At 28.9% G+C, this 12738-nt stretch overlaps 1 long non-coding RNA gene across 3 annotated transcripts; it reads right to left on the minus strand.

Moving 5' to 3' along the window:
- Positions 1-2449: 2449 nt before the first annotated feature.
- On the minus strand, positions 2450-5333 carry LOC112769929 (uncharacterized). 3 transcript variants are annotated; one of them, XR_011878353.1, is made up of 5 exons: positions 5040-5333; positions 4520-4610; positions 3932-4040; positions 3139-3294; positions 2450-2759 (listed from the first exon to the last, which is right to left on the minus strand). It is a non-coding gene; the product is annotated as an uncharacterized lncRNA (long non-coding RNA). The 3 variants fall into 3 exon arrangements; XR_011878354.1 differs by lacking the exon at positions 5040-5333 and adding an exon at positions 4725-5012; XR_003186563.2 differs by lacking the exon at positions 4520-4610.
- Between the last annotated feature and the right edge of the window lie 7405 nt (positions 5334-12738).

Raw genomic sequence — 12738 nt, forward strand, 5'->3', positions numbered from 1 at the left:
TTTTTTATATGGAATATTCATAGAGTTTAAGTGTTATAAGTATTTTTTTCTCATTTTATTTACATTACGAAGTAAATTTGTACAATGATTATTGATTAATGAAAGAGGTTATAAAAATTTTATTTTGTGAATTTGTGAATTTAATGAAATATTTCATGTTGTAGTAATTAATTTTAGTATATTTATATTGTGTATAATATAAAATAAAAAATAGTATAATATAACTAAAAAAATGTTACTAAAGATTTTTTGTAATATTTTTTTAAGTGTTACAAAAAATACCTATGGTAATATTTTTTTAAGTGTTACAAAAAATATCTATGGTAACATTTTTTTAAGTGTTACATAAAATATTTATTGTAACATTTATTAAGTGTTACAAAAAGTTATCTATGGTAAAATTTTTCTAAGTGTTACAAAATATATCTATTGAAACATTTCTTTAAGTGTTACCAATGAAAGTCTATTGTAATATTTCTCATAATATTACTATAGAAGATATATTGTAACATTTTTGCTAAATGTTATTAAATCTTTAGAAAAATATTAGTAAAACTCTTTAGTAACATAGGGTATATTTAACATTTGTTAAAATCTTACTAATATACACTACAACAAAATAGCATTTTGGCGACCGTTTTTTTTAATGCTTGACGACAGTTTTAACTGTCACTAAATGGTTTTGCGACGGTTAAAAAAAGTGTCACAGATTTGAGCGTCGCTAGCTGGCATAGTGACGGTTTTGGACCACCGTTGGTAAAGAGTGTCGCTAAAACTGTTTGTGATAGTTTTTGAAGTATAAAACCGTCACTAATTTGTAACACTTGTAAAGGTGTTTTTTATGTTGTATTTCGCGATATTTTGAAACTGTCGTTAAATTACTAATTTCTGTGACAGTTTTTCCTTATATTTTATGACTATTTTAAACTGTCACTAAGTTACTAGTTCTCCTGACAGTTTTTAAGTATATTTAGTGACTATTTAAACCATCACAATATTTTTAGTGATGGTTTTTTTTATTTAAAACCGTCACTAAATTACTAATTCCTGTGAAAAAGTTATTCTGTATTTAGTGGCTGTTTTAAACCGTCATAATCTCTCCAACATTAATGCTTTCTTTTACTAATTATTGCAAAAAATATTTCTATTATAAATAATAGTTTATTTGTCTACCAATAAAATAATAAATGACATTATATTTCAACAAATTTAAACTCAATCTCACAAAATTTACAAAAATAGAAACAACATAATTAGCTATTGCCAAACAGTCATAATATTTCAAAAGTTGAATTCTATATGTTTTACATAGTCATAATCGATAAAATCTAATAATATATTGGAGGTCTTAAATTCTCTATATATAACTTGCTTTCTGAAGTGTGCAAAAAACCCAAGCCTCTAGCAGCATCAATAGCTATTTTGAGACGAGTGTTCCAAGAAATTGGTTCTATATTAGAGTTTCCTGGGAAAGAAACAAAGGAAAAGAATAATGGAGTTAAAATCAAATTCTGTATTCCAAAAAAAAAATTATAATTATTTATTAATTATTGATAGATTAATTATCATTCTTGTAATTATTGATAGATTAATTATTTCCCTCATGTGTATCATTTTTCTTTGCTTTATCACGAGTAATTTCAGCTACAGTATCCAACACAGCGAACAAAACAAGACCAGATCATAAAAACTGATATAGTATAAAAAAAATAACTTAAGAATAATCCTAATAGAAAGAGCAGCTCAAGCAGAAATTAAACTATGAAAATAATCCAAGAGCAAGAAGTAGTAGTTATCAGCAAAAGATTAAATATTTGGGGGCTTCATCAACAACTAAACTATGCTTGGGTATGTATACAGTAAGAGTTGTAACAGTGAGAAAAATGCCAAAAGGCTACTTAATCTTTGAAGGGAAAAATGCCAAAATGCCAAACCTAAGAAACAAATTGGATAGAAAGAAGCAAAGCAATTTAGCTACACAGAAAGTAGTAGAACTGAGTGTGAGACTAAATAAATATAAATATAAATTGCAATAACAAAGTGTATGAGATGAAATTTGATTAATACTTACCAGGTGATGTGTTGATTTTGATTTTGGTTTTGATTAAAGAAGTTGGAGGAAATCGAGGCAAGAAGGTGGAAGGTGATATGATTCCCACGTGTGCACCCATCATTGCTTCTTCACTTTCTCAACACGCCCATCACTAACTCCTTACCTTGCTTCCTCTCTTACTACTTACTACTTTTTTCTTCTTTTTTTCCATCTATGTTAACAATAATAACTGTTTTTTTTTTTTTGTCACGTGTTATGAATTTATATATCTTTATGCAGTTTTCTTGCCACCATATCTGGATTCTCTTTCAATACTTTGGTAAACGAATTTAATTTTGATATATACTATAAAATATTTTATATTCTTATTCGATTACTTTTATTGTATAGATAGTTTATTAAGTAAAAGAATATAAAAATAAAAAAAAGTTTCTAAATGTACTTGAAATATAGAGATTACTCTGTACTGATTAATATCTATTAGATCATCTTCGTTTGTATTAGAATGATGGTTTTTACAAAATACATATAGTAACCACCTTTGATATGCAGCACATTACATATGGAACTAGGATTATCTTCTCACGCACTCAATTAGAACTAGGATCCTAACTAGGCATAAAATTCAATTCACAAAGAAAAATATACTCACCTGTGATTTAGAGTATGATGCCGATGAAATGTCAAAACCAAGCCCATCATCAAACTGGGAGGAGAAGAAGACACAGTTACAAGTTATGCTTGCTGGCTACATATGACAAATAAGTGGATTTTTATTGGAAAAAGAATGAAATTTGAATTGGAAAGCAACATATAAACCTTACTCAATCTTGTCAAGAGGTACTGAATGAAAGAGTATTTTGCCTCAGATTAAGAGAAACAAACTCATTCCCAGAATTTCGACAAGATGTGAAAATAGAGTAATAATACAGTATCTCAACATTCCTCCCAAATTTCCTCATAAATACTGATTGAAATCTTAAAAGACAACGCATTTTTGCCATGTGTAGTGATTAGGAGGATCTATTAAGAAGATAAATAAATTCTCATAAAAGTAATGAAGAAAGAATGCTATTCTTACTAACCATTTTTCTAGAAGAGGAGACACCACCTTGTAACTTAGGAATGCCATCAATTTGCTCAACATAGTAGGCATTAGTTTCGATACCTCAAATGATAGCAACAGCAACATCATTGTCCCAATATTCTGCTCCAGCTAATGTTGCCATAGCATCACTCACCTATATATTAGGAAATAGGCATTTACTTCAACCATATTACCATTGCATTGATTCAAACATTTACAATTTTACGATAATTATTAAGAGAAGAAATAAGAAATATAGCATTCAAAGAAATCTAGTTGAAGCATTTCATCGAACATGTTGAGTGCTAGTAAAATTAAAAAGAAATAAGAGATTTCAAAGTAAAAACTGCAAATATATATAGTATTGATTCTGCATCAATGTAAAAGAAGAATAGCATGCTTAGGAAAGCAACAATGACCATTATCTATTGCGTGCAAAAAATGTACGTGGTTGCCATGGTGTGCATGTATAGGCAAAAGTAAGAAGAAATGAAGAAACTAAATAATGGATGCTGTTGTCTACAATTCAATATTTGAGGAAAAAATAAGTCATTATCATCAAAAAGCACAATCACGGGGGGGGGGGGGGGGAAATTCTGCAGCTAAAACACCCATGAAAAGGCAGCAACCAAACTTAACATCTACAAAACTGCAATTCTGATAACAGATTATTGACTTGATATCATATTTTAATACCAAAGAAAACACAAGATCCACTAGCGGACAACCATAATAAATCATAATAGTCAAACTTCAATCAAATTGCAATCAAGTAAATTAACATTGTCTACCTCCCAGTCAAGGACTGTATCCCCGAGTCTTGCTCCATATTTTTCATCTGAACAGAATCGTGATGTCTCCTTTAAACCAATAGTTTCTACCTCAAAGTCACGAAAGTACCTTAAGATGTTTAAATCAGATGATTAGATTATGATAATTTTAAATCATGTCTTTAAAAATAAGAATTTGTAGTTGACTGATATAAATCATCCAAAAAGCAAACCAAGAAGAAAATCATAATTAAAAACATACTCACTTGGAGATTATGTTGCTTCTACTTAACAGGAGAAAGCTGAAAATTCTTTATAAGAAATGAGTGCATTGCAAATGATAGCAGCATCTGACTTAATTTTTAATAGCTTTGTCCAACAATATCAATTATCATAGTACTTTATGACTCTTCAGTAGAAAAACCTACATTTAACATAAAATTTTGGGTTTGATTTCAAATTCAACATATAGTGTAGGAACATGTTTCCCTTTGGCAATCTCAGGTTCAAAACAAATCCAAGTAACTAGGCTAGGAATTAGGATAAATCATGGGAATAAAAACTTAATTTCATCAGAGAATAAGCATTTGCAAGATTCAAAATAATTACCTAAAGTGTCCAAATTCTCTTAGGACCTCTAAAATCAGGTATACAACAAGAAGTTGATATTCCTGCACTCGTAAAGAGCATTGTGCTTACTCTACAAGTAGAAGAATGAATATCAAATTAAAAAAGCATATCACATAAATATAAAAAGAAGAAGAGGAAAATATTTTATGTAAATATTAACAAGTAGCTCACTCTGCACACAAACCTAAGCAAATTCAGTTGAAGCATTTCATCGAACATGTTGAGTGCTAATAAAGTTAAAAGGAAATAAGAGAGTGTAAAGAAAAAAACAGCAAAGAGAACTTGAGGATATAATCAATATAATAAATTATAGCAAAATATAATGCTAACAATAAACAATTGCAATAACTTCATCACAACAAACCTAAGTAACAATAAAGAAATTGCAGGAGAAAATATACAGTAGAAGAACAATCAAATACTCACTACTGGTGTTCAATATTATGGTTGAAAGAGAAGAAATGGTTACTGAAAAGAGGAGATTAGGGTTCGCACTCACAAAAGAGGGAAAGAGAAGGGACAGCGTGGGGACAGAGACGGTGAATTCGAATCATGATGGTGATGAACGGAGAACGGCAAACTCCAATCGCGATAGGGGAACAATAAACAATGAACTTGAAGCGCGACGGTGAACGGTGAACTCAAACCGCCATGTGAGAACAGCGAACGGCGGACTCGAACTACGACCTGGACTCAGAACGGCGAATGGTTGTTACTTTCTCATCTCTTCTCCTCTCATCTCCCTGACTGTAGCGTGAACGAATTTTTGTAAAAACATAGTAAAAGAGAAAGAATGAGACTCTACTACAGTGACGGTTAAAAAATTATAAGTATAAATGTCACTATATTAACGAATAGAGACCCTTAAATTAAGGGTCACAGATCAAGTGTAACTATACGTTAAATTTGGTGTAGTGATATATAGGTAACATTTTAATATGATTTGGTAACATTTTTTAAATGTTAGTAAAAGTCAATTATGTAGTAGTGTTAATGTGTTTGATGGAATAAGTCGTAATATGTGACATATAATCTAGTAAATGTGCTATATTTTGTGACAATGCATGCTGCTATTTTACTGATTTTTGTTGAATTTATTTTGTGTTTATTGTGTTTAGTGGAATAGGTTGTAATAAGTGACATATAATCTAGTGAATGTGATACATTTTGTGAGAATACATGCTGACATTTTACTGGTTTAACTTGCTTTAATTTCTGTTAACTTGCTACTGGCTTACATTGCAAATTAGTTGTGCTAGTTATACATGTTTTTAGAGCTTGATGCTATTGCTACCGCCAATGGAGATGATGTTGCTGGCCAGAATGGAGTTACTGCTAACAATAGATTTAGTGTAGATGTCCGTAGATCTGAGAGAAGAAGGCAGGTTGGAATAGGCAAGGGCAGAGAAAGGGGTAGAAGAAGGACTGCTGCGGCTGCATCTTCACAACTGCTACCCACCACACATGTTGTTCTTTCTTTTCAACCACCTTCCGTAGTTGTTACTTCAGATTCTCAGGCTCTAACACAGCTACCAGTGCAGCAAATTCTGAGTTTCCTATCATAGCACCTCATGTTTCTACATATTTCCAGTCTCTCCTACCTATTGCAGCTACATATTCTTAGTAACTACCTAGAGCATCTTCTCAAACTTAACTTAATAGGGACTTAATTGAAACTTCGGTGAAACTATAGGAACCTGTAGAATAATTAAACCTTAACTTAATAATCCGTTTAATTAAGTATTGAGAGTTTAAATTTCGACTTGTGCATATAGCAACTCATTAGCAGCCAACGACAACAAATCTTTAAATAGAACTTTGATTCACGATAAATTAGTCATCGACGTACCAAATTAGAGGATACCATAAAAAACCAAAAAATAAGTTAAATGCACTTATTTTATATTCATAAAAATTCGTATTCTTTTATAAACAATAAAATAAAAATTCATATTTCAAAAACAGAAGATAATTTATTTAACTAAGTTATTAATTTTACAATATTTAATTAATGTGCAGTAACTAAAATGACAGATATTATTCTAAAACGAATGAAATATTTCTTTTTCAATATGAAATACAATTATGAATCCACACAGCGTCTACATACTGTATATGTCTGCCATAGATATTACATTCGTCCGACCATTTATTTGATGTTACTATTTTATATGTATGTTCTTAAATGACAGTACTTTCGATACGAAAGTGAAAAGAATAAATTTAGACTTGGACTATTAGATTTGTGATTGTCACTAGCATAATAAAATTTTGGAATGATAGATATTGTGGAATGAAAGAATGTAATATATTATTCTATATGTGAATGTGAAATCACCTCTTTTTTTCATAAATTAATTCTTTAAAATTTATGATAGCATATTAGAATTTATCATTTTAGGTATAATATCTACCATTTATTACACACACACACTCTCTCTCTCTTTAATTCTTTAAAATTTATGATAGCATATTAGCATTTATCATTTAGGTTTACTATTTACCATTTATTACTTTACACACACTCGCTCTCTCTCCCCCATGTATATAGTTATACATAAGAATTGTATTAATGTAATATGTAATATGTAGTATATACATAATTTTTACAAGGGTGCTATATTCTCATTCTCATTCATTTGTTAATTTTAATTAATGATTACACACTTTCAATTCCATCTACAGTAAAACATAGAATTTCATAGAAATATTTAATTGATAAAATTAGACATGAATGTATTTAGAGATCAATCTGTTAAATATTATAGTAAAATGGAAATCGATTTATAACTTAAGGAATTTCAAGAAGAATGATATATAGTAATATTAGTGATCATAACTTATTAGTAATAAAAATCAAAAGACTACATTTGTGTTTTCATTATTTATTAATAGTGTTATCATCTTAATGATTTAAAATAGAATAATGTTACACATCTAAATTTTGTTGTTAATCAAGTCTAATTAAATTGATCTAATATAACAAAAAAAATAATTATGACTAATATTATTCTAAGTCTTATTGTTTAACTTGATTAGACTTAATTCATAAAAAAATTAAATATGTAATATTATTTTTTAAAATAAACGAATAAAATGAGAATAAAAATAATTACAATCTTAATAATTATAATTTCTTTTTTAATATCTAGTCATTATTTATTCTTTACTTTTTATTTGTATATAAATAATAGAGTAATATTAGATAACCCAATTTTTTCAATTAATATCAGTCAACTTCTTTAAAATTATTTGGTTATCTTAAATTTTAAATGATAAATCTTAAAATTATAATCCTAAATTCTAAAGTTTGCTAATATAATTAACTAATTAAAATTTTATTTTTCATGCTTTCTGTCAATGATATTCTCTTATCAATATATTCTATGCTATAAATAATAAATCTATGATACATATTCAACTTTTTCTTCCAAATTTAATGTAAGTAAAGACTGATTTATTTGGTCTTTGGCATAGGCAAGCAAATTCTTGTCCTTATACATGCATGCCAACTCAAACAGACAGAAATTAAATTGATTCACAAATCCAATCCAATTTTAATTTCTTTCCATAAAATCCTCCATGTTGTCAAAGAAGAAATTATATATTTCTTTTCATAAAGAAGCCCTCTATGCCAAGGAAGTAATTACATTCAAACATGCCAAATCCGTGGGCTCAAACGGTAGAGTGGTAAACAAAGCAAAGCAATCAAATTAAATATTAGTCCTTTTTATTATTCCATTTTCTTATAATTATATATAAAAACAACTAATGAAAATATTAGGATACCAATATTTTTTCTTTAATGTTTCAGTCAATTTAACTAATTTTGCAATTTTTTAATTAAAAATATTGATCATATGTAGTATTCTTCTTTATATATTTTAAAGTAGCAAGCCAAATGAAACAATCAACATCACTTTTTCATTCTTTGTTCTTTATATGAGTTTTTTTTCCTATATATTCATAAATTCATATATTTAAAAGTATAGAACAACCAAATTTATTAATTTATGAATATACTAAAATTTACATATAAGTACATTAATTTATGAATATACTAATAACAAAGTCAAAAGACTATATATGTACATAAAATAAAAAGAGAATTAAATGCTAACACACACATAAAACAATTTTATAAATATTGCATACAAACTAATATATAAATATGATGATAATTTCGGTTCATGATATATAAAGAAAACAAAAATGGTATAGATTTCTAATTAATCTTATTCAGCTTTCTCATCACTTTTATACGAACTCCCAAAAAAATCACACAAAATAAAAAATTCCATCACGAAATAGATGACATTTTCACAAACAAAATGTTGAACAAGGATTCATCAATTGCAAATGCTCCTTGTGAAGTAAACAATAATGATGATCCTCAATCATTAGCAAGATCCCAACATCATAACAATGATGATGAAATTGCACCTCTTTCACCATCAATTTTCAATGTTACCCCAATTGATGAAGGTGATTATTTGCCTCCATTTTTCTCTCCTCTACCATCAATTGTTGACTCATTTGGGGAATACAACATGAACACATCACCTCAATATGATGTTGAACTCAACCCTCCATACCAATACCTTGGTTGGAATGATATGGACAACATCTTCACTACTATTCCATTGTTTCAACCACCTCCTCCATCTTGGATTGTTTCTCCCAAAGATGAAACTACTACTTTTCATGGAGATTGTGTTGGCCAACCAAATCATGATCATTTTCATCGTCAAGATTCAAGTTCTAACAACGATGAACAAAAGAGCAACTCCGAGCTTAAGCTTGAAGTTGAACTTGGATCTAAACTCGAACTCGAACCCGAAAAAGCAAGTTATGACCCTCCTGATCATCAGTATTCAAGTAACCCTAACCTGAGTGGCCACAACAGTGATGAAGAACCAAAGAATGAGCTTGAGTCTGAAGTTGAGTCAGAATCTGTACTTGTAGATAGAAATAATAATATCCCATTGCACTCGTTGCCTCTTGTTGATGATGACAACAAAGAATCAAGTGATAAACCTCCTTTTCATCGGTATTCTACCCTCTCATCCCCATCAATGTTGCTGCCTTTGGTTGATTATAGTGATGACGACAAAGACGAGGAAGACGAAGAATCAAGAGATGATGATCAATCTTCTCCTCGAGAAAACATTACCCTCTCTTCATTGTTTCCTCTGGTCGTTTATAGTAGTAGTGACCAAGAAGATCAAGAATCAAGTGATGATGATAAGCCTTCTTATCAAAACCCTTCAACAAAACTTGATGCTGTTTCTTCTTCAAGTGTTGTTGAGGTTGCACCTTCTCTTGCTCCTCCTTCCATTGTTATGCCTGGTTCATCATCAAGTTCAGGTGCCAATACGGTTGTTAGTGCTCTTCCAATGCCTTCCGCCATTGTTGTTCCATCTTCTTCTTCTTCATGTGCTTCTCATCCTCCTGAAAACAACAATAAACAAGCAGCTATATCTGTGAAACAATCAAAGTACTATAAAAGGAAGAGGAATCAGAGCAAAGAAAAAAAGGTTAATGAAGGTAGTGATGATGATGTTAATACCGTTGTTGGATTCAGAAAAGGGGTTCCAACTGTTTCTGAAATGGATTTGCTCCAAGCATTTCTACATTTTGGTAATCCATCCCTAGTTTCATGTTTTTAAATTTTTTTTTAGTAGTCTTTTGTTTAATTTTCTATAAAATTGTTTAAGCACGAAGTTAAAAATTAAGTTTCTTAATTGCAGGAACCAATCACGACACTCTTTGGCCATTGATTATTAGAGTGAACGTAAAACAGGTGCGTGTATTAAAATTAAATTTTTAATAATAAATAATAAGTATGAATTGAGAGAAATATTGTTCTGTTAATGCTCTTATTACAAATTAATCAAATGCTTCTGAAAGTTCTTAATTTGGTTTTTCAATCTGTTATACTATATATATTGGTTTTGTTCCAGGATGTTGTGGCAACATTGAAATTAATAGCCGAAGAAAAACAACTAAATCTTCTGATTCTTGGTACAGTTGGTACCTTTTCACTTGTTGAGCTTCTGCACCAAGGAAACCTTGCAACTTTTGAGGTTATTAAATTATTTTAGGCTTTTTTTTTATAGAGAAATGTTAGAGAATTATTAAAATTTATTGATTTTTGATATTAGTTTATCATTAATATTTAAAAATATAAGATAAAATATGTTGTTAAATTATTAGACTAATAAAATTAGACTAAAAGAATTGAGTTAATTGTTAAGTGATAACTAAAAGTAAAAAATTCTTATATTTATCTAACATTTTTTTATATATATAAATTGTATATATCTTTACATGCAGTTAACAAGTAATTATTTTACGTTTTTATGTAAAAATAATAATTAAAATTTATTAAATAACTTAAAATGTTACATGTATTTACATTTTTATTATTATTATTTTTATACGAAGACTACTTTTTATGTTATTGTTTCTATCACAAGGTCGTAGCTTCTTTACAAATACAAAGGAAGTTAAGGTTTTGCTACATGTGCCTTTGATATTGAAGTACTAAAGAAGATGTGCATGATGAGCATTATTTTATTTATTAACTTGAACTAGTTGAAAAATCTAGTAACGAAAAGAATTAGATTCGTTTATATATGGTTATTTCAACAATGAATTGATGAGTGTTCATTATTAGGGTTCCTTCATTCATGTCCTTTATTTCTATGGTATTTCAATATCTAATGATGATGAATCTACATATATATGCATACTATATATATTTCGTTATACTAGATTTGATTTAATGGCTAACAGAGAAAATAAATTTGAACATGTAGGGAAATTTTAGTATTATCTCATTGTCTGGCAGTATATTTGTTCAAAAGAAGAATGGTGAGAAGACAGAAACTACAACTCAATTATCTCTTTCAGTTGTTGGTGCTGATGGCAAGGTTTTTGGAGGACCTGTTCATGGAAGATTAATTGCATCATCTCCTATGCAGGTTCTTAATTATCTCTCTCTCATCTCTTATATATGTATCTGATGAACGATTGCAAAAACTGTTATGCCTATACACAAAATTCATATATTTAATATGTATTTTTGTATTTAAATACATATTTTATATAAACAACTGATTTGGCAGTTGATTTTTTATGTACAAAATTAAACTGAATACAAGTTATAAACAGACAAAAGAAAATGAAAATAGTATTATTTAAAATTAGTGTTTAACTTAATTGGTTTTGACATGAATCTTTGTAGATGATTGGTTTAACTATGGCTAGAAAAGGAGGGGACAAGACAAGAAACCCAAGGGAAAAAATAACAATTCCAAAGCTGCAGATGCTTATTAAATCCATCAAAGATAGAGCAAAAGCTGACAAGGCAAAAACCAGAAATATTCCTGAATCATCAAAAAAAGAAGAAGCAACAAATTGTGGGAGTGATTTGTGTGATATGGAGGTTAAAATGGTTGATATGAATATATGATCCATGACCAATTGCATCAGTATAGGAAGGAATGTGGGAAAATAACAGAAATAAAAATAGTTTAGATTTTAGTTCTTGGAGAATGCATGATGGGGATGTAGTATGAGACATGAACATGAAGTCTAGTGTGGTGTTCTATGGATAATTTGAAGTTTATTTGTTTGTGATTTTTCTTATAAACAATTCCCATGTGATTTTTTTTTATTTAGAGAAAAGTTTCTTTTATTTTTTTATTTATTATTATTATTATTATTTTGCCTTCGTTCCATCTTGTTAAACATTCTTGGCGATAAATAAGAACAAAACCACAAAATTTTTTGGACTTAATTTTGGGATATCGAATGTGGTACATGATTAATATTTTCAGAGTTGAGACTGTACCAGCTTTTTATAAGTTAGTTTTCTTGTGACATTTTTTAGGTTGTATGATCATGAAGTATCTAAGTTTTTTATATAATATCTTAAGAGAAAATGGTAAACAACTAATATCTTACTTATATTTATTTTACATTTCAGCCTATACTAATTAACTTTTATTTTTTCTTTTTTACTAGCATTCTCCCATATTATGTAACAAAAAAATACAAGTTAAAAACAAAAAATACGAAACAAACACCTTAAAGATTTGACAAATATAAGACTGCAGTGGTCAAAGAAAAATAAATGAACGTATGGCCATGTAAATAAATTAAAAGAAATTAGAACTTCCACATCCCAAAGA

Source organism: Arachis hypogaea, chromosome 3, assembly GCF_003086295.3.
Source record: "Arachis hypogaea cultivar Tifrunner chromosome 3, arahy.Tifrunner.gnm2.J5K5, whole genome shotgun sequence".
NCBI classification, from domain to species: Eukaryota; Viridiplantae; Streptophyta; class Magnoliopsida; order Fabales; family Fabaceae; genus Arachis; species Arachis hypogaea.